A 27,140-nucleotide genomic window follows, 5' to 3' on the forward strand; every position below is an offset into this window, starting at 1 on the left:
GCCTCAAATACCATAATATATACAATAATGTAACTTATCACATCCCACACAATATCCTTAAATAAATGTTTAAAATAAATCTGCAGCTGTTAAGCAATTTTCATAAATTTCTAAATCCATTTCTTGACAAACCCATTTAGGAATAAATGAACCAAGAGATGTGCACTTTCATGGTGAGGCATACAGTTGTCATGACAGCACTAAACTACCATGTGAACCATCCATATAACTTTTTTTAATCATAAATGCTACTCACCATTTCTGTCTTTTCTTTTTCACAAATACTGGGTTTTCTTAATAAATAGACAAAGACATATTTCCCTCTCATAAACTATGGGATCCACTCAAAACTAGTCATTATCATCCACACAGACTTAGATTTTCATTATCGATCTCAGAGCATACTGCAATTATAGTAAGCAAGAAGCACAATCTTCACAAAAGCCAGAATTTCATACCTTTACTGCCTCCTTTCGTAGGTGTTGGTGTTTGTGGTTTTGATGAGAAGGATGAACCCTCTTCTTCATTGGGAAACATACCAGAGAAATCCGTTATTAGTGGTGTTGATGTATTATTTTTTTCCATTTGGACTTGTGTTTGATTCATTCTAAAAGAGAAAAGAGAAAATGCATTTATTCTAAAAGGGCCAAAAAAGAATATTACATTTAGTTAATAAAGCATGAACGTTATGCAAATACAGAAAAACTGTAAGACTAATTTTCCCCGTACAGGGGGGGTTACATGTTTAGTGATTTCTCTCCAATGACTTCTATACTAATATAGTATTCCTATTTGGTCCAAGTCTTCACCTAAGCCATCTCTCCACAATTTTCTTCCCATAGAGGTAGTGTGTGCAGCATTATTAGTAATATCTTAACCAGACCACTTTTTTAGTATTAACAATTCCTTGCAGTGTCCCCTTGGCCCCCAATTGCATTTCTTTGTCATTTGTATTTTTGTTTACATTTTTTTTTCCTGCTATCAGTCAAACTCTGAAACTTGGCCTCGCTCCAATTTTTCAAAACTTATTTTAATACAAATTCTTCATGACAACCAAGTAAGAATCTACATACATATGTACTTGGGTGCTCTTTTGTAAAAACGATCCCCAATTTTTTTGCCATTCCTAATATAGTTTCATCCAATTTCCATATATACTACTTTTATGATTGTGTGCTCAACTCTACTTTCTTCCACATGCTTGAAACATCTAGACTTTTAGGCTTTTAATTAAGACCTAAACCAATATTTTTGATAACAGAAAACACAGTACAAATCAACAGGGACCACTATTTATGATGCCCATCCAGGGAAAAATCTATCATAAATCTATAATATTTATTATCTGATTATGCTAAGACAATTTGCTAAATGGAACAAAAATGATTTCACAGCTTTCCTGAGTTTTCTCTGGTTATTTTTACATGGCCACTTTCTATAATGCCTTCATTTTCCTACTTTAATTTGCCTAATATCATTCTTAGTATTTTATCGCCTCTTTTTGCAGTCAAATTCAGATAACCACAACCAACTCTTAATATAATTTTGTTAATATGTATACGTATGTAGTTGAAATGTATGCAAAAAAAACTATACTTCCTTCACTCACTGTTCATGATAATTAGCATACTATCAAGTCAGCCAACCCTATGAGAGACGAGTGTTTTGGATCAATGGTCTGGTGAAACTACCTATTGATAATAATATTACTCTATAACTAAATGATCAACATAAAACACACAGCTCCAATAGTTTTATAAAATGCTTATTTACAATGTCTTGTTTTGAATCAAGAATAGTAGGAGGAGAGAATTTTAAAGCCTGAGAGTAAAGGGAGGGCAGCAGGCAATTTATTGCATAACTAGCCACCTCAGAGTTCATGGTATTAATGCAATACTTGACACAAGCGGAAAACCAGAGATAATGCATATATCAGAATAAAGAGAAAAAAATAATTAAAGTATGTACATTTCTACTTGGAAATCCGTGTATAAGTAATATTTTTAAGTACCTACTTAAAAATACATACTACCAATGTAATGTAATGTAATGAATATGATGCAAGTACTATTTATAGGAATGCATTGTGAGACAGATGTATGGGCAAAGACCAAGATGAAAAACAAAGCATTTTTGTATCTATACCCAATAACACAAACTGAGTTGTGAACTGAGAAGAATTTTCCTATTGTTAATCATTTCTAATTCAATTACTAGTTGTTATTTAGGTTTGTGAAACAAGAGTTAAGAGCTGAATTTGGTCTACTGGCATGGGTTTTCAGAAGAAGTATCCCAAGTATCCAGCCACCATGATAAAGAGTAAAATTTGTGTAAGTTTGACATTATATAAAAAGATGATTATCTTATCAGGAATTGTTCTTAAAATGAATTCCCCTACCAGTGTTATTACATTCCATTTAAGATCTCACTCAATTACAAAGGATAACACCACTTACCAAATAAGATTCTGAGAAACGGCTGTCATCAACAGAAAGACGTGAATCTTCGTCTTCATCTATAATGTTAATAGTTGCCCCTACTTCATCATCAGATGAACTCAACACTTCTCCAAATAGTTGTTTCTGAAATAAAGTTTTTGAGATTGTGAATTTGTTAAATTACTTACTAATGTTTACCCATAAATGTAAATTGCTGACACAGAGCTAAAATAAAAATGCTATGATAATGTTGAGATTAAATACAGCCTTTCCATAATATCTCTGCATGGATAAACTTCCAATCAGATACCATCCCTAGATTATATGAATATTTACTTGAATATGTATCAGCTATGATATGACTTATGAGAACACAATCAACTCTAGTGGCAAAAGCAAAATAATACACTGAAAAACCATTAGCAAAATGTATGGTGAATACTGTATCATTCTGTAAACCAATGACAATAAATTACTTACCATCAAGATTAGAAGACGACATATTAGTATCTGGATTATTTTTCTTTTCATCTTCTTCTCTTACAACCTCCCATCGTATAGTACTGGCTTCATTGTCAGTTCTCAATAAACGCTTGACCTCTTTTTCAATCTCTGGTAAGTCCAGATTCTGAAGTAAAGTAAGCAAAAAGGTAAAATGAAGCACTCGCAGATATTCTACTGCATTAGAGTTAACAAATTATCTCAATCAGAAGGATAAATTATAAAACTATAGGGCATACACAAAATACTTTTTCAAGCAACTAAAACTATACGTACACTCATGAAATGTTCGATTTTTGAGACCTGATTTTTCAGCCTAAAAATCAGGGCCTGAACATTAAACAAGTATACATTTGAAACCATTAAATTCTGAGACTAGCCTACGGCTAGATTCGGTAGCATATGATTGCCTCCCAGCAGATATCAACCAAAGACTAATTTTTCCCTTGTAAAATAAAGAAAATTTTATCAGTTGTAGTTTTACTTTTCTTAGAACTCTTTACATAACCACATTTTGATTATGTAATTCTGTAAATGCGACTTTCCATAATAAAACTGGTCAAGATGCATGACAGTTAATGTTTAACTTCAATCTTTGCTAGTTTCAGTGTTGGGCAAGAGCTTTTGGTAGCTATGAAACATGCAAACATCAACAAAGGATATTGTAATAAAGCAGTTTTTCCTTTTTTTATTTCAATTATCAGTAAGATTGATGATCTGCAGGTTAGAATATACTATACTGATATTTTGTGCATTTCATACAGTTACAAATTTATAATTCTACACTAAATTAACCTTGAGATGACAGAATTTTAGGCTAACTAGGTTTAAGGCTAACATAACCTATTGTAGTGTTTTGATTCCAAAAATAGCCGAGGCCTACATAAACTTACTCTAGCTTGAATATTTGCCAAAATCTTGACTCAAACATTACACAGGTTATAGGCTAAAATTACACTAGTAAACACTGTATATAAAAAATACCTCTGATTTGAACATGCCATGAAATCATTCACTACAATTTCATGAAATGACAATCACAGTCATCAGTTATCCAAATTCATTCAGCCAGAGCCTGCTCAAAAACTGTAATAATAATACAGTTAGCATATGGCTAGAAAAAAAAATTGTAAACAGTAAATGTGACTGAATATGAAAAAGAGGACTGTCATATGATACATTTAATTAGCATGACAAAGATATTTCAGTACATTTTTTATATATAAAAAGGGTTTTTACAACATTTACTTTCCCTTGTACTCACTCATAAGGTTTGCTAAATACTCAATATTCTAGCAACAAAGATTCTGTAATGAAATTATGATGAAAAACTAAATACTATAATACACAGAATGAAACAGTATGACAATACAAAACATTATATGTACATAATTTGTTAGGTTGTCCTGTTATGGGGTTAGACATGAAATGAATTCTCCTATTTCCTCTCTGTCCAGTGCTTTTTATGCCTAAACTCCCATTAGGACTGGGTCTTCATCTACCCCTATTTTCCAATTCCAGGTATTCCAGGGCATTCCTACAGGCCTTCATCCTACTGCTTCAATATCTACATCTTTTCTGACCAACAACTCACTGCATTTTGAAGATCTCAGTCCTTTTCCCACTCCCTGATAACACACCTCTCCACCCATTGCTCTTGCACAATACAAACTTATATCTTTAGTTCGACCGTCCTAAAATTTCCATATTACCTGTTAAAGCCTATGTTCTCCTGTAATACAAGAGCACAGGATGTTGCTCTCTCGTCTAATAAGTAATTTTGTCGAAAAATTATTTTTTCCTATATACAAACCTAGGTTGTCTAACAAAAGGATATCCGCGGGAACGCGCCGCCGCTACCGCATACAAAGAGTTCAAACTGAATCGCTGTACCTGGGTCTGGGGTAAACTGCGCGGGGTGAGCCGGGCCAGCTTGGGTAGGTCATTTGTGATTACCATTCTTTGGAGCCGTTTTTTTAAGGGGGGAAATACTTAGTCTAAACAGACAACTCTTCAAAATGGGGGCCATAACTCAATGAGGGGTGGATGAGGAGGGCCATTAATCTGTTAGACAACCTAGTTTGTATATAGGAAAAAATAATTTTTCGACAAAATTACTTTTGTTCCGACTAAGTACAAACCGTCGGTTTGTCCTAACAAAAGGAGACTCGAACTGAGGATGGAAGGTGAGTGACCTGAATGTACCCTTTGAAGAGCCGCCAATAACTTCACATGACCTGATGTTAACCCAGACCCCCTCTACTCCTCATGACACTTTACACGGTAAGGATTCAATAGGGGAGAACCCAAGGGGCTCCGGCTGTTGTCCTAACCTATGGTACTAATACTCACTCAGAGAGCTGTTCCTGAAGGATTCTTAGCCATCATTCTACTCTCCAGGTAAGTCAGTAGTGGCCAAGTCGTGTCATGGACAGTACAGTCATACGTAGGATATTACCAGGAAAACTCACTCATACCCCTTCACATTCGGCCAGACTTAGGCGGGAATTGCTGGGAGTGTGTGTGTGTGTATTTCCAAATTGAGGTACGCAGTGCGGGTGACCAACGCCTAGAGGATCTCTTGGGCTGCGACAATGGGGCCCAGAGAGAACACTTCTAGAGATTTGAACGTAACTTCTCGTAGGTAGAAGGAGGTGAAGGTGGTTTGACTCTTCCAGGTGCCTGCTCTCAATACCTGACCCACTGAGAGGTTCTTCCTGAAGAGCATAGAGGAGCCTATGCCCCTAACTTCGTGAGCCCTCACCTTTGGCATTGGTTACTTCCTTGTTTTCGTAGGCCCTTCTTATAACCTGTCTGATCCAGAAGGAGATGGTATTCTTAGCCACCTCTTTCGGATGCTTGCCCGTGGCCACGGAACAGCCGTTTGATAGCCGGTCTGAACTGTCTCGTCCTCTTGAGGTAGGCTTTCATGGCTCTGACCGGGCATAGAATCAGTTCCTTCTTTGTCAAAGCCGGTAAAATCCCCCAAGGAAGGAATGGTAAAAGAGGAAAACATCTCTGGCTTGTATGGGTCTTGAGTCTTGGCTACAAAGCCAGGGACAAACGAGAACCCCATCTCCCTCCAACGCCTGGTGTGTGACACTTCGTAGGACACGCGTGAGTTCGCTGACCCTCTTCGAAGATGCCAGGGCTTAAGAGGAAAAGGGTCTTCAGGTGAGGTTCTTCAAGGAAGCTGAATGTAAGGGCTCATAGGGAGGACCTCTCAAGGATTCCAGGACTAAGGCTACATCCCAGTGGGGAGTCCGTAGCTCTCTCGGGGGACAGGTCTTCCTAAAGTGCTTGAAGAGCAACAAAATTTCTGGAGATGCAGCGAGGTCCATGCCTTTCAACGCGAATACTTGATTTAAGAAGCGCTCTACAAACCCTCCACGCCGATATGGATAGTCCGTTTATCCTTCCTGAGGTGGTGGAAAAAAAAAAAAAAAAACAAAAAACTCGCTAGTTGACGATGGTGGGCCTCGTCTGGGGCATGCCTTTATCTTGACACCAATCTTGAAACCGTCGCCACTTTCCCTGGTACAATCTGCCTGAGGAAGGTTTCACAGGATTGGCCATGGCCTCAGCTAACTGCCTGGAAAAACCTCTATCGCGGAGGATTTTGATGACAGTCTGAACCCGTGTAAGCGGAGGGCCGACGGATGGGTGTAGGCATCCGTTGTTGGGTTGGGCGAGGAGATCTATTCTGTCTGGTAGGCTTACCGGGTCCTCTAACTGAAGATCCAGCACTTCTGGGAACCAGGGGGCTTCCGGCCACCAAGGAGCTACTAAGGTTACTCGCAGGTTCTGCGAGTAGCGAATCTTCTGAAGGATCTTCTGGAAGGAGGAGGGGGAAAAAAGGCGGAAAGGCGTAAGCGTCCAGGTTCTTCCAATCTTGCAGGAGGGCATCCTCCCCCGCTGCCTGCGGGTCTGGGAGTGGGGAGAAGAACACTGGCAGTTTTCTGTTCCATGCGGTGGCAAAAGAGGTCTATCGACGGAGAGCCCACCTCTTTATCAGGCCATCTGCTACTTCTTGATGGAGGGACCACTCTGTGTTATTATCTGTCCCCTCCTGCTCAGATGGTCCGACCCAAACATTGTTTTTCTTGCCTGGAATATATCTTGCCTTGAGGGTGATGTCCATTTCCTCTGCTAACTCCTGGATTTGTACTGCCAGGCGACAGAGATCCAGTGAGACTGTGCCCCCGTTTGTTTTAGATATGCCACCACCGTGGAGTTGTCTGACATTAGGCCCACCGTTTTTCCCTTGGAGTTGAGACAGGAAGTGCTGAAGGGAGAGGAAGACTGCCTTCAATTCCAAGACATTGATGTGAGCTGCTTCTCTTCTTCCGACCACAGGCCGCTCACTTCTTCCTCCGTCAGGTGCGCCCCCCACCCTTCTTTTGATGCATCCGTGAAGAGAAGAATCTCTGGGGTTCTCGGACTGAGAGAGATGCCCCCTTGGAGGTGGGAAGGCACCATCCACCACTCCAGGACTTCCTTACTTCTTGGGAGAGAAGAATTTTGCTGTTGGGGTCCCCTTCCTGAGGAGACCATTGTTTCTTGAACAGCCACTGAAGGCGGCCTCATACGCCTTCTGCTGTGATGGCACTAGTCTCTCTATTGAGGCCATGTGTCCTAAGATGGACTGGCAGAGTTTTGCCGTGGGAGGGCTGGGCCCCCAAAGCTCTCCGCACTTGAGATAACTAGGCCGGAGACCCTGTTCTCCGAGGGGAAGGCCTTCATGAGGGATGAATCTAGTGTCATTCGAGGTACACCATCCTTTGTCTGGGAGTGAAAATCCGACTTGTCGACATTTCACCACCACTCCCAGTTCCTGAACGAATGACAAAACTAGCTGAAGGTGCTCCGCACACTGCGCAGCCGTTCTTCGGCTAAGATGAGCCAATCGTCCAGGTAGCGGAGGAGACGGATGCCTCTTGCGTGTGCCCAAACTGACACTATCTTGAAGACCCTGGTGAACACCTGTGGGGCTGTGGCGAGGCCGAAGCACAGGCAGGTGAACTGCAGAGTCTTTCCCTTGCTGACAATCCTGAGGAATTTTCTGGAGGAGGGGTGAACAGGGACTTGGAAGTAGGCATCTTGAAGATCTATTGAGGCCATGAAGTCTCCCTCCCTGACACAAGCTCGAACGGAGTCTGCCGTTTCCATCCGAAACTTGTCAGAGAAAGGAACTTGTTGAGGGGTGAAAGGTCTATGACCGGCCTCCCACCCCCTGTTTTCCTTTTCTACCAGGAAGAGTCTGGAGTAGAACCTGGACCTGGATCCTGAACCTCTTCCAACGCCCCTTTCTGAAGTAGCTTGGATATTTCCACCGCCAGGGCCCGTCCGCGGTCCGAGTCCGGTCGATAGGAAGGGACTTGGATGGGGGTAGGGGATAGAGTGGGTGTAGACTGGAAGGGAAGACGGTAGCCGACTTGATAACTGCAGGGTCCAATCTTCCGCTCCTGCTTGCTGCCACCACTTGACAATTGGCAGCCAAGCAACCCCCTACCTTCCGCTGACGGGCAGGGGAGGACTGGCCTAGAATTTCTTGCGGGGACCCTCCCTCTCTTCTGTTGCCCTTCTGCTTCCGCTCCTTTGATGGAAAGGGACGAGTCTTCTCCCTATGGAAACTTGTCCTTCGACACAGAGTAAGGTTTCTTCTCCTCTCGCCTACGCACGGGAAAAGCCGGTCTCTGCGCTTCTCTTACCTGTTGGCTAATCTGTGGTGCTGGCCGTGGTCTATGGCCCGGGGTTTGCGGAATTGGAGAGAGCCCTAGATTGGAGAGATCGCTCCTTCTTCTCCGCTGCCTTGCGAACTTCTTCCGCAGGAATAAGTTCTTTCTGGAACAGCGGGTTTTTTCCGTAAGTCCGGGAGGAGGTCTCTCACCACTGGCGATTTGGCCTCCTTGAAGGCGATTTCTCCTCTTCCTTTTCACCTCCATAGGACTTAGCCCACAGGAACCGCTAAGTTTGTCCTGCTTGGTGCGAGAGGTGTCTTTGATCCCACACTGCAATGAACGAAGACAAGTTCTGCTGCTTGCTGAGGCTGGAGCTCGGGTACGAACTGCGGAAGTGCTGCCATGTAAGACGTTCCATCCACGAATTCGTAGCGAGGGCAGAGCTAGAGCGCGAATGAGTCCCCTTCGGTTTTTCTGAGGGAGAGAGCAAGAGGTGCTTTTTTCTGAAGGGCGTCCAGACTGACATCTAAGAGATCTGCAAGGTCCCTGAATATGCAGACTCCCTTAGTTTGTCACCTGTTGGCCTATAATACCTGCTGGCCCCCTGAGCAGGGATAGGAAGCCACCTCTGTTTCTCAGATACCCTAGTTGGTGAAGTCGTGGCTTCTCGGGACGCTCTAGCCATGGCTAGCCTAACCTGGTTGCTCCAGTAGGCTGACCGAGGGGGGCTGTGAATTCTTCAGGTTGAGCACCTTATGCACCTCTGACTGAAACTCCTGGTTCAGTTCCTCAGTTTCTGTTAGGCCATTGGCGCTTCTAATCAACGACAGAATCTGGTTGAATGATAAGGGCTCGGGCTCCGCGAGGTGAGCTAGTCTGACTGCCGTCCGAATCGGGGTCAGAATCGGGCTCCCCCTCGGAGCATGAATCGGGGCTCGGAATCAGAGTCAGAACTGTCACCCAAATCTGGAAACAGTTCCTCTGACTTCTTTTCCAAAAGGAACTTCTTCCTGGCTTCTTCCATCCTACGGGCAGACTCCTCTAGACTGGTGTTCTTCTTCTCCACTTGCTGTGGAAACCTCCTTTTTGGAGCTTAAGTAGTCCTCCACCGCCTGTTTGACCAGGTTCGCAATGTCCAGTGCGGGAGTGAGGACCTGGGCCCCCACTGTACCTAGGCTAACTGATGGAGGTGGTGCGGAGGTACTAGGCTCATGCCTAGGCCTAGCTTTTTCGGGCATCAACGCTGGCACTGGGTCTCTCAGCGCGACCTAGGCCTTGCGGCATCGAAAGGTCTCCATTGATGCTCCTCCTCCGAGCGTTGTGGCTGGCTGGCTTCTTGCGTCGGGTTTGCCGCAACTTCTGGAGGGGAGGGGGCCTCCGGCTCCTGCGAGTTGGGTCCCGTTCCGGGCTCCTTAGCACTGTCCTCAGGATGGGAGGGTGAGGCATCAGGTCCGTCACCGGATCCCTCCTGGGCTGGACTGATTCGTGCCCGAGAGGAACAGGGGGTTACCTAGGCACCCGGCTGTGTCTCGTACTGCTATGGTCATACCTAGATAGTTCGGCCTTTAGGCTAGGCGGGAACAAGCTCTCGGTTGAAGACCCCTTCTTGTTACGCTTCGAGGCAGGAACATGGATCCCAGCCCCTAGGGTAGCTTCTTTCCTCTTACCTGCTTTCCTAGCCACCCCCGACGACGAAGGTTTCTTTAGCCTAAGTTTCTTGGGAAGGACACTAGGCTCACTAACTAGTCCCCCGTTAATAAGGAGAGGATTACTAGGCCTAGTGTTCTCCAATTGGGCACTATCCCCCTCACACACGGCCTTAGGCCCCACAGTAGTCGGCCTAGGCCTAGGCTTATCGGCATCAACATTAGCGTCACTGAAAACACTCTCATGCGCCTCATAATAGAGCCTCCACTGATCATTATTCCACTGCGCACAGGTTGAACACGATGCATCAGGGGAACATTCAAAACCCCTACAAGCAATACCCAAAGATGAGGAATCCCGAGGTTGGCGTAGGCAAAGATGTACCGCAACGCATGCCATCGGAAACACACACACAAATCCTCCCCGAAAAACCCACCATAGATCCGCCTTCCATACTTACAGGGAAGTTAGGATGCTAGGTAATACTAAAGGATAAATAAAAGGATAGGATAGGGCACTGGGGAAGCACTCAAGCACAGGATGTCAAAGATATATCACGATAAAGAAAAGACTACAGTCGGCGGTCATGCGTTGTTTATCTCAAGTCGGGTCAAGGCGGAAGGAGTAGGTGTTGACACGACGGCTACCGCGGAAAAGAATGGTATCACAATGACCTACCCAAGCTGGCCCGGGCTCACCCCGCGCAGTTACCCCAGACCCAGGTACAGCGATTCAAGTTTGAAACTCTTTGTATGCGGTAGCGGCGGCGCGTTCCCGCGGATATCCTTTTGTTAGACAACCGACGGTTTGTACTTAGTCGGAACAAGGCTTTTTTTTTGTATTTACCAATAGCCTAGCTATTCTCCCATTCATCAATGCTGCAGCTACTTCTTTTTCGGTCTCAAAATCTTCATTATATCAGGGGGGGGGTGGGTTTCCCCAACGTTAAAAGAAGTGCTCTACCTCTTCTAAGAAATGTCCTTCTATCACACAGGGTTCTGAACTCCCTTCTCTTCCTACCCCTCTCCCATAGCAACCAATGGTTGGTTTCATGAAAGTACTTTTTTGTTCACTTTCTTTCCAGTTACCAGAAGCTTTACTTTCCTAGTGAATGATGGCCATCTTCTCCTACACTTTCCAATATATCCACCAACTATCTTTCAGATTCTGCTGTTAGCACTAGGTTGCTGAAGGAATAACATAACCCCCTTCATAACCCAATACAGTATTGTTGTTTTTTCCCTTTAAAACAACATACATTCATAATAAACAGACTTGCCATCTGGCTGTTGAAATAAAACTAAGCTATAAAAATGAAGAAAGGCTTTGCGTACTTGTGCAATTACAACAAACATAAATATAGCAGTACACTAAAGAGATTTAACTTGCCTTCTTTCTGAGAGTTTTACGAAATCGTCTTTCGGACATTTTTCAAAGGTGGAGTATACCCATGAGGCCATAAGTATTTTTTTGTCAACTTTATGAGGATCACGGCGCTTCTTCTTTGGGTCTTCCTCTTCAGGTGGATCTTCCTCTTCACGTACCATTAGCATCTTAAAGATATGAAAAATATTTTTCATTACAAAACTAAACCAAAACAGATAACTCTAGTTTAGGTTATACTTTAGTCTCCTGATTTTATAAAATAATAAAGACACAAAAACTGAAAACTGGAAGTACAGTTTCACCAAATATATCTCTCTACCATATCTTTTCTTACACAAAAATTTTAATGAAATTAAAAATCATCTTTTAGTAATGACAGCCAGCTACTATAGCCTAACCAAGGGTTTTATGGCAAAAGTCTGCTTTGACAAAAAATAAAAAAAACAGTAAATACAGAAAAGACTGAAAGCTAAGTAAATGCATGGCAGATTGATTCCAAATATTCTGGTTAAACTACAGTTATCATTTAAAAATACCTTATCTTCACTGGATTATCAGGCTACAATTTATAACCTCTGATGTATGAAACATGGGGTATTTTACAACTAGTAACACTTGTTTGAAACCATTAGTAGTTCGATGAATAACCCCATATGACCCTATCCCAGAATACAGCAAAGCTGAATGACAGAGTAAAATAAATTTTTGTGATTATTTAACAACGAATATCAAAACTCTGAAACAAATCCCTTGGATTGGACCTCCTATACCTTTGAACAGCTGAAACTCAAAGCTTTGTTTTTGCAACTCCTAACACATATGAGAACTTTGAAAACTTTGGACTCTACTGGAATAGAATAGAGCCATTCTGTGAATCAGTATCCTTTTTCATTACACCAAATACACAACTGATTCCACTTTGCTTGGTACATGTTGAAAGCTGAACTATGGATGTCCTGGAGATAGCTTCAGTTAATTTTGGTAAAATCCCTCTACCTCTGAGGCTTTGTGTTTTCCCAAGATGGCTCTTAATATGATTTCCACTTCAATGACTTCTGTCCAAACGTAAATTCCAAATCACATGTAAGTGTCTCTGATCCTGTGCCTCCTTGATTCTCCAGATACACCACTCTTGTTGTGTCTGGCAATATTCCCACTGCCTTGCCTGTCACCTAGGGTGTGAAGGGTTAATACAGCTTTTAGTTCTAAATATTTGATATAAGACTTGTCCTGGAGAAACCAAGTTCCTACTACTTCAGGTTCAAGTTCATCTGCAGATGAGCCTTCCACCCATAAAAAGGAAGGCCCAGAAGAGGAGAAACCAATGGTACCTATACTTTAGATTCAAGTGTTCTACCATCATCTACGATCTTCCAGAAAACTGTCTGAAATGTTAATTGGAAAGTTGTCTAGACTGGTTCCTGTTGTTCACTAGGTTTTGATGAGTTGAGGTTGCATAAACCAAGCCCTGATCCAGCTGAAACCAAACTCAAATGAACTTCTGCTTTAGTGTCACATTTCATCTTTTGTTCAGCAAGCCAGGGCTTCTCGCATGCCACAACCATCCCTAAATACAGTACCTCTGTAATAAAGCTGGTTTTGGAATGAAAATCTAAATAAAAACTCAAGGTGCAGGAGCTAGTCTGAAACAAAGCACTTATGAAATTGAAAAATTTCTGTGGCCATATGAAGCAAAGATATTTCCTTGATGGCTGATAGATCAGTATTGAATAAAAAGGTGTTTTGGTGGTCTACTGAAGCAAAAATAAATCTCCTTTCCAAATAAAGTGCCAAACGAAATCAATAATTCCATCCTGAACACAGGCTGCCTGGGGTACCTGTTCAGCAGGATAAGTCAGTGAAATGGAAGCCACATCCATTACCTTGGAAAACAGAAAAGAGCAACTGTACAAGCCTCCAAGCCCTCCAAAACTTCTTTCAAAGCATGCTTTTATAACTGCAATATCACCTCAATGTCCAAAGCTTGATTGTTTTGTGTCCTTCATACAGACTTAGGCTACCCCCTGTGACAAGAGTGGGGAAACCTTGTCACTAGATATGAAAGACAATGCCAATACTTTAAGAAAATTCAAAATTTCTGGAGATAAGCCCCAGCAACAGAAAAAACATTAGCTAAGGTACAACTTCACCTCCTCATTCTCTCCCACCTGGAGATTTAAGGGTGAAATGGCTGCCAACACCAAACTACAAAGGAAACCGTGCAACTAGACAGCATCAGCTTGCATGTGATCAGTAAAAGGATTTCTTTGCTTTAATTTTCTATTTTGCTTGCCCTTTCTCTTGTATGACCCCTTAACCTTGAATGTCTGCTGATAGCATGTGGACAGTGATTTGGTTCACTGCTCATTTTTCTTGCTGCAGAAGTCAGTCAAAGAATGAAACTGCCAAATTATTTCTAAAATTCCTCAAAAGAGCTTGGTATACTTCTATGGAGACAACAGCAGCACTAAATGGAGGCACAAAAGGCTTGCTATACTTATATTGAGACAACAGCAGCACTAGATGAAGGCACAAGATTTAACCCATTCATAAGGAATATTACTTGCAGCATGGCTGTTAATTCCATAGACACCAAATCACAAGGTTGCAGGAACCATTGTCATCATAGGATTACCCAACTGGGCCAATGGAGTTGCACTCATGGGAAAGGAGTTTGATGCTGCATGAGCAGGATGTAATGGAGGAGTAGTGATGAGTGATGGAAACACTGATGGTAGTAGAAGAATGCCAACAAAAGCTGGCTCAGAACCATAAACAAAATCATCTGCTGCAGTTGATCCACAAAGGCTGGGTCTGTGGCTTGACCAAAAGCCCCTGGACCTGGATAAAAGGCAGCCAAATGGGTGGTGAAGCAGAAGTAGAGGAACCAGTAAAGGCAAATTCACGGACCAACTCACCTGAAGGAGTAATTTTAAGAATATCTCAACATGTCAAGTGGAAGAGGATTGGAGCAAGGATTTGTTTCCTGCTGCGAGGATGAGACATTCAAGATTGGTGATATCCTTTAGTAGGAAATAGCCTTTTTCACTCCCCTTCCCATGATGTGGCCCAACAGCTTTACTGATGGAGCTGGCTTGGTACTAGCAGACACATTCCAAAACTGACAGTCCTTAAAGGAGTCTAACAATGCATCCACTAGGGCCTTAGAAGTAGATCTCTTAATTACCACTTCTACATGAAATGAGACCACTGATCTACTGTCCATTCCTTCCAAACCAGATATATAATTGGAATATGACAATTTGTCCAAAATTGCATTTTTCCTAACTATACAAACCTGAGGTCCTTTTACAATAGGAAGGTACTAGCGGCAGCTGGATAGGTCGTAAGCTTTCGAACAAGGGGTTCGGTAGTTAACTGCTTGTCCGACAGGCGCGCGTCCGCGCGACTCGGTAGGTAAACAAATCACTTTTGCTTTTGGCCCAAGCAAAAACTGCAGAGTGAGGGGTGGCATGAGGTGGGACTATGTGTAAAAGGACCTCAGGTTTGTATAGTTAGGAAAAATGCAATTTTGGACAAATTGTCATTTGTTCCGACACGGCATACAAACCTTCGGTCCTTTTACAATAGGAAGACTCACTTCTTGGTGGGAGGAATCTGAGTCTTTTTGTGAACAGACTGGTGTTCGCCCAACCTTGAATGCCTCCCATGGTCGTAAGAGCGAGGGAGGGATCCAAGCCTCTGTCCGATTGATTGGGGTGTTCACGCGCAGGATCAATGGTCAGACCTCTGCACAAGTACTAAGAGAGAGGCAAGCGTATCTCTTCGTACCAGCAAACAAGAACAAGTTCCTATTTGCAAGAGGCAACATAAAGTTATGGTTTGTCTCTTGTTGGCATCCACTTCCCCCCCCTTGTAGGAGGAAGTGGTGGATATTCGCTCCCATCCCTAGTGAAAGGGATAGGATGGGGCTCTGTCGAGTAGCTCACCGGCATCTCGTCCTTATCCAGCAAGGTGATGACCGTATCCCTCTACCCACAGGTAGAGGGGGAGAAAAAGATAGGAAGAGAAGCCAGTCACTCTCTCATTCACTTATCTATTCTTACCGTCACACCAGGACTCGATGCTGTCAGCCTGCTAGGGTTCTGGGTTAGCTACACAACGTGTTGAGCAGCCACCAAACGGGGTCCCAAGGAAAACGATCCAAGGACCTGTGGGCAATATCCAAAAGGTAGAAGGAGGTGCCAGTGGTCTGGTTGTACCAGACCCCTGCCTTCAGTACCTGCGCCACGGAGTTCTTGTGTAACTCGAGGGAGTGTACTTCTAGGTCATCTTGGTGCTGACGAAGAGTCTTCAACACTCAGCCTGGGATGTCGAGTTTCTTCAGAAAGCGCGGTCGCGCTTTCACAGGACAAAGCAGCATCTCCTTCGCATCGAAGGCGGTGAAGTCCATTAGGGAGGGGATTGTGAAGGACTCTAACCGATCGTCAGGAACCGAAGGGTTCAAAGTCTTCGCTACAAATTCGGTACGAAATCGAGCGTCACGAATCCCCATCCCCTGGATGCTTGACTTCGCAGGAAAAGTCATGCAATTACCTCAGAGGAAAAGAAGGGAATGGTCGTATGACCTATCCCTCTTCTCGACTTCGGTGATGTCCTGTACCCATACTGGTCTATCCGTCTGCAGCGAAGTTGTTGTTCCCGGTAGTGGATAGGACACCGACACTCAATGGTGGGTGTCGATGGTATGGGTACTGTGACAAGCCGTTAGGACCGAAGAAAGACTGTTATGGAACAACCGAACTAAGTCCACAGCGAAGTTCGTAACAGACTGGGCGCTCTGACAGCTGCCGACTGACTGCGTTCGGTAGGAGGCAAGTTGTCCAAGCACCCGAGCAAGTCACGTGACCTTCGCCTTAAAAGGGTTATGCCAAGAGACTAAACAAATAATTTGTTCGTCACCGATGCCAGAAGGCGAGGTGATGATGCTCTTAAGGCATGTGCCCAACAGGCGAAAGTCAATTGCCTTCTAGAGACCGAGGTCCCTGATGGCAAGATATCTCTAGTATAGTTGATTCTCGGCTAGGAGAAACAACACTATGTGTCGTTGAAGACGAAGGTGTACAGAAAATGCAACCTACGTCTTCACAGCTGAACCGAGAGAAGGATTCTCAAGATTCTGAACTTGTGCTACAAAGACTGAGAACGCTAACCGCTATTCATTGCTGTACCGGTGACGATCGTAGTTTGCAATAAAAGCGGAGCGCTTTTCAGTAATGAAGACAGGGAAATACTGCCTGAAGAACTGCTTCTCATGGGCTGAACATTTGAAGTAGAGCTGTCAGGTCGGAGAGTAGGCGATGTCTTCTGACACATCTGTTAATTCGGGGGCGAGCAATGAATAATTGCACACCTACGAATACGAGATATTTTGAAGACAAACTCAGATGTCTGCAAAAATCATTCGCATTATCGCGGTGCGATGCAGCGGGAGACTAGTACAGACTTCTGTTACCGTGAGGTAAACAGAAAGATGAAAGAGTCCAAGAGATATCTCTGTTGAAAATTCTCGCAATGTCGAAGGCGATGAAATCGAGCGTCACAGCAGTAGATGGTCCTTCATTATTGCGAGAATCCCCGTTAATCAGAGACCTAAGTCCATGATTGTTTTGGGCAGAGATACGGTTCGGTAGTCAATCAAACCAGGGGAGAGAGAGACGTAACCGACAGTGCATCTCCGAGACCTAGCTGATACTGAGCCGCTATCAGGCAGTTCAATACGCAGTAGCTCTCGGTGACTCGTCATCCTGAGTTGCCAGGTAATCCATTATTCACGAAGGAATGCGTTCGGCTAGAACCATCGAGCATAAAGAATACGCTCGAGCAATTATATTTAACCGAAACGGATTTCGGTAAATACAAAAGCTGGATTTGGTGTTGTCATGACAATACCAAGTATCTAAAATCGAAACTGATAACTGCTGGGAGGTTGCAGGCAACCCCGAGTTGCAGTTCAATTAAGATAGAATTCGTCTCGGTCACAAACCGTAGAGTTAACTACGGTATGCGCCTACCCCCGGACATTCAACTGTTAAAAGAATCATGTCGCGAGGGTAATATACGTAGTATATTTGTAGGTTCTGTACCACGACCTCCATCCTAAATTCTTTTCCTCTCGAGGAATGAGAATAAGGATTGGAGATCGATCGCCTTCGTTCTCTAGTCAAGAGAGTGAAGGAGAAGTCTTTCCCAAAGGAAAGCTTCAATGGTGAACAGAATACCGAAGACGATAGTTCAAGCCAAACTGGAAGTTCCCGTCCGTTCTTCTCTATTCCAGGTTAATCGCCTACTGTGAGATACTCTTCTTTCAGCAGCAGTCTTCTTCAAATGCTAGAAATTACAGGAATTCGAGCATAAGCGAGGTTCCCGATTATCGTGTAACAATTATCGGGGATTCTCGCTCACTTTGGACCGTGGTCTCGCCTAAGTGTTTGGAGATCGTACTCCGAACACTCTGAGTGCGCTAGAAATTCTGTAAAATTCTAAGCACTCTGGCGAAACCCCCCACCGAATTAGTCAAACGATATCGGCTGGTGGTCCTCTCGATTCCCGTAGAAATCGAGAAAGGGGCAGGATCCCTCCTCAACGACCGGGGCTTACGTCAGGTAGGACCCGAAGGTCCCCCCGGTAAGCACAGCCCCTTAAGCGTGGGATCTTACAAGAGAAATCTCTGTAGGATCCCTCCCCGCCTTTCCCTCGTAGCCGTAAGGAGAGAGGAATGGGGAGGAATTGGATACTGGCTCGCCTTCCCAGACCAAGATCCTTTAATTCACAATTGAATTCAATGGAAATAAATATGAAATGATTGTACTTACAATTCAGTTTCACTAGATAAATAGAAAAAAAGAAAAACACAACCATGCGAAAGCAACGACGATGAGAAGGGCGAGAGCGGTGTACAACCTCCACACGCCAGCAGGTCCGAAAGCAAAAGTGATTTGTTACCTCCCAGTCGCAGCGCAGCCGCCCTGTCGGACAAGCAGTTAACTACCGAACCCCTTGTTCGAAAGCTTACGACCTATCCACTGCCGCTAGTACCTTCCTATTGTAAAAGGACCGAAGGTTTGTATGCCGTCGGAACAAATAAAGTTTGGACCAAAGGCAAAGTACTGGGACCTATGAGGTCACAGAACACTGAAAGGGAAATTGAAAGTAAAGGTGGTTTTAAAGGTGTAACAGGAGGAAAACCTCACAGTTGCACTATGAAACAACTATATTAGGAAAGGGTGGAAAGTAAGAAAGAAAGAATATGATGGAGGTACAGTGAAAGGAATGAAAAGGGTTGGAAACAGGAGTCAAAGGGACACTAAACACTAAAACAGAAGCTTAAGTAATGCCAACTACTACCCCTCTACAGGGCCCACACTAGAAATATCTTCTTTGGAGAGCACTGCTGACCCAACTGGAAGAGACATGGAGAAGCAATGACCACTACAAAGTGAGGAATGTCTTATGATGGTTCTGGCATACACAGTCTTTTTCCTTGATACTCTATGTGACTGGGATTCCCTTCCCTTCCTAAAGCTAAGGTTTATCATAAATGGAATTGTAATAAGTTAAAAACTGAAAATATCATACATCAATCCTGAATGGTTTTAAAGCCTCAGTTAACCATTGGGGACCTAGGCGACCATATGCATATGAGCAAGCTTATCTTAGTCGCCTGATCATCATTTTTATTCTTCTACAAGGGAATGATGTGAGAGATTTCACGCATCAAATGATACAGGTCCTGTTACAGTAGTAGGTTTAAGGAAACATACAATTCTTAAAATATAATGATTCCATTAACATATAATCAGAAGTTGATTATAATTAAAATATTATCTTTTGCAATGAAGTTGACTGTCATGCATATGGTACTTATCACCATAATTTTCCAACATTCAAGAACTGCACTGACACACACAAAAAACATACACTCTCATTTTGCTTGGCATGGCTCTGAATGTTAAAAATAGCATTTTATATTTGGACTAGGTTTTGGTTATGATATCGTGGTACTATACCCTACCAACTAATAGATAATTTACATTATCAAGTTTCCAATACGATCCTTACCTGACAAACATCTGCAGTTTTGTAGAAACTTTTCCCATCAATGGTTTTCCAGGTTTCCATGATGGTTGGCAAATCAACAAGCTGAAATTTAAAAAAAAAATCAACACATTTTGAAAAGGTATTGAGTCACAAGGGCAATACTATGAGCATACATACTAGAAATAAGGTACCCCAAGAGGTTTCATAAAACATATTTACGACTACCAAAACAAACTATTAAACATCTCCAACCAATAAAAATTTCATCACAAATCCTTTAATACATAGCACGAACCTATTATTATCACACAATGTAACTTCATCAGACCTACCCATAAGAGCATAATTTTAATCAACATCAGAGAAACTTTTCAAATTTGTTGTTCAACCAAAACCATCAATTAGTCCACACAAAGAACACTCTCAGACTTACACTACATATATCACTTGAAATACCTCTGAAGTTCAAGGAGCCTCTTGAAAATGCCCAAATATTAAATCCACATGAGCAAGTGCAAGTAAAAGAAGATAACAGAAAAGGTAAGAAATTATTCTTTTATTACTGGGCATTGTGTTACTTTGGCCATCAAGCATGTTTAGTCCTTCTATCCACATACATCCACAAGTACTGACTACTGTGTGCAGACATTAAATCAGTTTTTCAGCAGTGTACCTTCAGTCTACATGTGCAATGCTTTCTGCATTTCTACTTTTCGTCCATTCCCTTGGTTTTTCCCACCTGCCTATCCAAATTGAATCTTTCTTGCTCTGGTTATTGCATCTCACACCCAGTAGGCTGGTAAACAGTATACTAATGAACTAGCAACCTACTAAAATAAAAACAAAAAAAATTACATACAATAATAACATTCACTCAATAAAACAAAAGTTTTCACATGTACAATGGCAGGACGAAAGTAGAGGAAGATGCTGCAGCCTTAAAAGCAAAATGTAAAGTAAAGGCTACAGAAAATGTATATATCCAGCAAAAGCACCACAACTTCATAGGATTAAATTATGATCCAAAGACTTAGCAGTTGAAAGGTACCGTGTTAAAAAAAAGTTTCCAGTCTTTCTCAGGCCCCAGATTTCATTATGTGACACAGATGCCACAGAAACAAACTTCTCTGCAAAAATACATGTATACAAAATGATATTGTCATGTTACAATAAGTTTTATACATACTTACCTGACAGATATATACTTAGCTATAGATCCGCCTCGTCTCCGACAGAATTTCAAATTTCGCGGCACACGCTACAGGTAGGTCAGGTGATCTACCGCCCTGCCCTGGGTGGCAGGACTAGGAACCATCCCCGTTTTTTCTAATCAGAATTCTTCTCTTCCACCTGTCTCCTGCGGGGGGGAGGCTGGGTGGGTGGGCCATTAATCGTATATATCTGTCAGGTAAGTATGTAAAACTAAAACTTTATTGTAACATGACAATATCATTTTTATACATTCAACTTCCTGCCAGATATATACTTAGCTGATTAGCACCCATTGGTGGTGGGTAAGAGACAGCTAACAACTGAAATAGACAGGTAAACAACATATGTTTGTAGGTATTAATAAACCTTGGTTCCTACCTTATTAGGCTGAAGACTTCGCGGCTACTGCCTTGAGTCTGCTTAGCCTCAGAGCCTCAGCGAGATATTGATCTATGGCTAAGAGTTCTTGTGGGTCTGCCATATGGGGTCTTATCCACTTACTCGGCAGAGCCTAAAGGCCTTTGTCATTGGGTGCTATTCCACTAACATGACAATACACCTTGTTCAAGGAGCACAAAAACCGATCCCGATCACCTGATCCTAACATCCATGTTAGTTCTAATTGATTGTAAGGAGTTATCCCCGAACTCCTTACAAACAACCAAAAAAACTCGAAACATAATTTACACTTTCATTACAAAATATACAAAAAAAAAAATTTTGTACTCCCCTACTAGTCATACATACCCTTGATCCCCTACCAGCAATGACACTCTGCTCCCGTGCGACAGTATTGAGCTTGCTAATAGAAAATCCAAGCACATATCTGACAAGAGGGTAAGTACGATAAGAACACAAAATTAAGGATCAGTTCTTTGCTCCAAGACCCAGTACTGTATCTGCTGATACAAAAGGACCTAGCGAGAAGCACTTCTCATAGGTCACTCTCACATCCTTCAGATAATGAGGATGCAAACACTGAATTGCACCTCCAATATGTAGTCTCAATGATATTCTTTAGAGACATATTCTTTTGGAACGCCAAAGACGTTGCTACTATGCCCTCACTTCATGAGTCTTGACCTTTAGAAGACCGAAGGATTCCTCCGAGCAGTTCTTGTGAGCGTCCGTAATAACGCTTCTCACAAAGAAAGCCAAGGCGTTCTTGGACATGAGTCTTTTGGGGTTCTTCACCGCACACCAAAGACCTTGTTGACAAGCTCCCATCTGTCTCTTCCTCTCTAAATAGTATTTAAGAGCTCTCACTGGACAGAGAGATCTCTCTATCTCTCTGCCTACAAGGTTAGATAGGCCTTTTACCTCAAAACTTCTGGGCCAAGGTTTTGACGGGTTTTTTCGTTCTTTGCCAGAAACATTGTCTGGAAAGAACAGATGGCAGCATCTCCTTTGAACCCCACCGTGGAATCCAGAGCGTGTAATTCGCTCGTCCTCTTGCTGTAGCGAGAGCCACCAAGGAACAAGCATTTCCTAGTGACGTCGCGGAAGGACGCCAGATGTAAAGGCTCGAATTTATCCGATGAAAGGAATTTCAGGACCACGTCTAGATTCCAACTAGGTGTTCTAGGAGTAGCTGCTTTCGAAGTCTCAAAAGATCTAATTAGATCGTGTAGATCTTTGTCGTTAGCAATGTCCAGGCCTCGATTCCTGAATACTGAAGACAGCATGCTTCTGATATCCTTTTTATTGTCGAGACAGATAGGTGTGATCTCTCTCAGAAAGAGGAGGAAATCGCAATATTCACTATAGATGGGTACTGGAGGAGGACAGCTTCTGACCCTTACACCACCTCCTAAAGACTTCCCACTTTGACTGGTATACTCTTCTCGTCGAAGCTCTGCGGCTCTAGCGATAGAGCCCGCAGCCTTGCGAGAAAAGCCTCTCGCTCTGACAAGTCTTTCGATAGTCGAAAGGCAGTCAGAGCGAGACACCTGGGAGGTTGTGATGAAACCTCTCGAAGTGGGGTTGTCTAGTAGATCGTGTCTGTTTGGAAGCGATCTGGGGCAAGTCCACTATCCACTCCAGTACCTCCGTGACATTCCTGGGCTGGCCAAAATGGGGCTATGAGTGTCAACTTCGTGCTCTTCGAAGCTACGAACTTCCTGAGCACTTCCCCCAGGATTTTGAACGGGGGAAAGGCGTATGCGTCCACACCCGACCAATCCATGAGAAACGCGTCTATTGCGAAGGCTCTCGGATCTTCCACTAGAGAGCAAAGATCTCTATTCTTTTGGAGAGGAACGTCGCAAACAGGTCTATGTGAGGTCTCCCCCACAGGGACCGAAAGACTTCGACACACTTCTTCGTGTAGAGTCCATTCTGTGGGAAGGACCTGATTTCTCCTGCTCAGTCTGTCCGCTCTCACATTCTTGATCCCTTGAACAACCTTGTGAGGAGAGTTATGCCTCTTTCTTTCTTCCGTCCAGGTTACAGGTGTCTTGTCAACTGATAGGAGGGGGGAAAGAGTGCGTGCCTCCTTGCTTGCGTATGTAGCCAGAGCCGTGGTGTTGTCCGAGTTTATCTGTATTCACCCCGTCTCTGACTATCTCTTCGAAGAACTTTAAGGCTAGGTGTATGGCCACAAGTTCCTTGCAATTGATGTGCCAGGACACCTGTTCCTTTGTCCAGGTGCCTGACACCTCCCTTGCTCCTAGCGTCGCTCCCCATCCCGACTCCGAGCGTCGTAAATAACACTTGGTCTGGGTTCTGCAGAGCAAGCGATACGCCTTCGTTCTTTTGAAGCGGAGGGATCCACCACTTCATGATGATCTTTTACTTCTTGTGGAAGTTGGAAGATGTCCGAGAGTTGACCCGTCTTCAACTTCCACACCTCTTTGAGGAAAAACTGAAGAGGGCGAAGGTGAAGTCTCCCTAGCGAGAAGAACTTTTCCATGAGGACAGGGTCCCTAAAAGGCTCAGGTAATCCCTCGCTGAGCTGTTCTTTCTCTCTAAGAAGCTCGAGATTCTCGACAAAACCTCGAGCGATTTCTCTCGCGAAGGATATACCCGAAAACCCCGAGAATCCATCTGAATCCCCAGATAGACCAAGTTCTGGCTGGGGATCAGTTGTGCTTCTCGAGGTTGACGAGCAACCCTAGCGAATCTATCATGTTCCTTGTTACTTCTAAGTCCTCCAAGCACTGAATCTTCGACTTGGCCCTGATCAGCCAGTCGTCCAAGTAGAGGGAGATGTTTATCCCCTCTAGGTGAAGCCATCTTGCTACATTCGCCATCAGGTTGGTGAATACTTGTGGGGCTGTAGAACAGACCGAAGCACAGAGCCCTGAACTGAAAGATCTTGTCTCCTATTACAAAGCGAAGATATTCTTTGACAAATGGTGAATGGGAAACGTGGAAATATGCGTCTTGCAGGTCCAGAGAGACCATCCATCTCCTGGACGAAGAGCCGACATTACAGAGGCGGACGTTTCCATGCGAAACTTCTTTTTTCTGTACGAAGCGATTCAGAGCGCTTACGTCCAGAACTGGCCTCCACCCCCCCGATGCCTTTGGTACTAGAAAAAGGCGATTGTAAAATCCCGGGGTGTTGGATCCTGCACAAGTTCGATGGCCTCTTTTTCCCCCCCACATTTGCTCCAACCCCATTTGAAGGAGAGTCTTTCTCATTAACGGGTCTCTGTACCTCGCTGACAGTTCCCGAGGCGTAGATGTTAGGGGCGGGCTGTCGTCGAAGGGGATTACATATCCCTTCTTCAGGACCGACACTGACCAAGGGTCCGGTCTCCCCTTTTTGCCCATACTCCTGCAAAGTTCAGGAGTCTGGCGCCCACTGGTGCTTGGAGGAGCAACAAGTCACTTTGATTTCTTGAAGGGCCTAAATGAAGACCTTCCTCTCTTTTCAGAGCTCTTCTTTCTGGCAGGGGGACGAGCCGCTGCACCTCCACGAAAGGGCTGCTGAGGAGGACGAGATTCCTTCTTAACCGTCGACACTACAGGGCGTCCTTTCTTGGACGTTTGCGTTAGTAGGTCTTGTGTCGCTTCTCAGTTAGCGAGCGAGATATATCCTTCACTAACTGAGAAGGAAAACAGATGATCTGATAGAGGGGCGAACAGTAAGGCAGTCCTCTGGCTCGGAGAAACCCCTTTCGATAATAGGGATCCATAAACTGATCTCTTTTTCAGGAGACCAGCACCAAAAAGGGAAGCCACTTCACCCGAACCGTCCTGTACTGCCTTGTCCATGCAGGACAGGACGCTTGGAGAATTTCTGGGTTTTTCAGAACTCCGATCCTTAGATTTGTTGGCCAGAACTCCGAGTGACCAATCCAGAAAATTGAACACTCTAAAGTGACAAAAAGTCCCTTTAGAAAGTGGTTCAAACTCTGAATTGTCCACAAGTTTGCCACGTCGATCTGACCGATCCTAAGGAGTGACGTCTAGAGGCCTCCACTAAATTGGAAAAGTCGGCATCTGCAGAGGCAGTAGAGAAAGACCCATAGTCTCTCCTGTCCATACCAAATACCTCTCTTCCCGTGCAATCTGGAAGGAGGCATGCAGAATACCGTCTTTCCTAACTCCTTCTTCTTGTCCATCCAAGAATCTAAAGAATGGAGTGCCTTCTTCATAGATATCGCAGGCTTCATTTTTAAAAAGGCCGACGATTTTTGCCGTAGCTGAGCTCGAAAAAGAGCGAACGAGGAGAAGGAGGAGCCGCTGGACTAAGACAATCTCCAAACTCTTGAAGTAGTAATGAGGCTAAGACTTTATAACTAGAAAGTCCCTCATTAGCAGAGGTTCGTCATCAGACAACTCGTCTAACCCTCGATCAGACGAAGGAGAAAGTTCACGTTTGGAGGGAGAGTCCTTCCAAGACCTCCTATGTTCTGAAGGAGAGGAGCTCCTATTTGGAGAAGAGTCATAACCTCCAGGAACGAGTCCCCGACTCTTGCCTCCTGGCTCTTGACTCTTGCCTCCTGACTCCTGACTCCTGCCTCCTGACTCCTGCCTCCTGACTCCTGACTCCTGCCTCCTGACTCCGGACTCCTGCCTCCTGACTCCGGACTCCTGGCTCCTGCCTCCTGACTCCTGCCTCTTGGCTCCTGGCTCCTGCCTCTTGGCTCCTGCCTCCTGCCTCTTGCCTCCTGGCTCTTGCCTCCTGGCTCCTGCCTCTTGCCTGGATGCCTCTACACTCCTGGCTCTGGGCTCCTGCCTCCTGGTTGACTCCTCACTCCTGGCTCTTGGCTCCTGCCTCCTGGGTGACTCCTCACTCCTGGCCGGTCCAGACGTCTGATCGTTTCATCCAGGTTCGTACCGAAACCTCACCTCGAGTAGGAGTATCGATCCTGGAGGCAGATACCTCCATACGTCTTGGAGGATCTTTTAATAGGGAAGGGAAGTGTCTTTCCTTCTAGGAGGCTCCTTTGACAGACTCCTACAAACGACGAAATCTGTTCCTGCATCGCCATCATGAACCTCTTTGTAGCCTCCTCTTTATCCTCTTCGGGAGGAGGGGAAGGAGGAGGGGAGGAGTCCATAGCCTCCACCTCCTGCCTCCTTCTCACTCTGGTTGAAGAATGGCTCTTCTTGCCTCTTCACTCCCGATGGAGAACTCCTCAGGGAAGTTTTCAGGGCTCGAGTCAATATTCGGGCAGGGAGCTTCCAACTCCTCTTAGAGGCCGAGATCGATCTGAATCTCTCCAATCACGTCTCGGTGATGAAGATCCCGACGACGAGAAAACACTCACGTAGGACGCTTTTACAATAGCGGTCCTTGGCAGTCTGGGGTGTCACAGAAACCGCCGAAGGGACACCTGATCGGTGGGAATTCTCCACAACCTCCTTTCGGCTTTCGACATTCCTTCTCCTCTGGGCATGTGAGCTTGGAAGAGGTCTAGACCTACGAGGCGTTGCTGAGCCGACCAGATGCCCCTCCACTACATGGGGACACTCATATCACTGTCCACTGAAAAATCACTAGCCTTACCTTGTATGGCAGCCATTTTGTTTTCCATCAACTTGAAGGCTGCTTTTTAGATCCGCAAGTTCTTTTGCTGGATCTACAGGTCTGCAATAGGAGAAGGGGCTGCAATGGAAGGAGAAAGTAGCAATACTTACCCTTGGGGAAGATCCCAAGCTTGGAATTAGTTCAGATCTAGAACTACTTAAACTTCTATGAGAAGCCTTCCTCACTCTTTCTCTTTCTAACTTTTTTAAATAATTAGTTAGATTCTTCCAT

General features: G+C 44.1%; 1 pseudogene; it reads right to left on the bottom strand.

Moving 5' to 3' along the window:
• LOC135202297 (transcription initiation factor TFIID subunit 7-like) overlaps positions 1-27,140 on the bottom strand; it is a 57,320-nt pseudogene that overhangs the window by 28,318 nt on the left and 1,862 nt on the right.

Source organism: Macrobrachium nipponense, chromosome 30 (assembly GCF_015104395.2).
Source record: "Macrobrachium nipponense isolate FS-2020 chromosome 30, ASM1510439v2, whole genome shotgun sequence".
Classification (NCBI taxonomy): Eukaryota; Metazoa; Arthropoda; class Malacostraca; order Decapoda; family Palaemonidae; genus Macrobrachium; species Macrobrachium nipponense.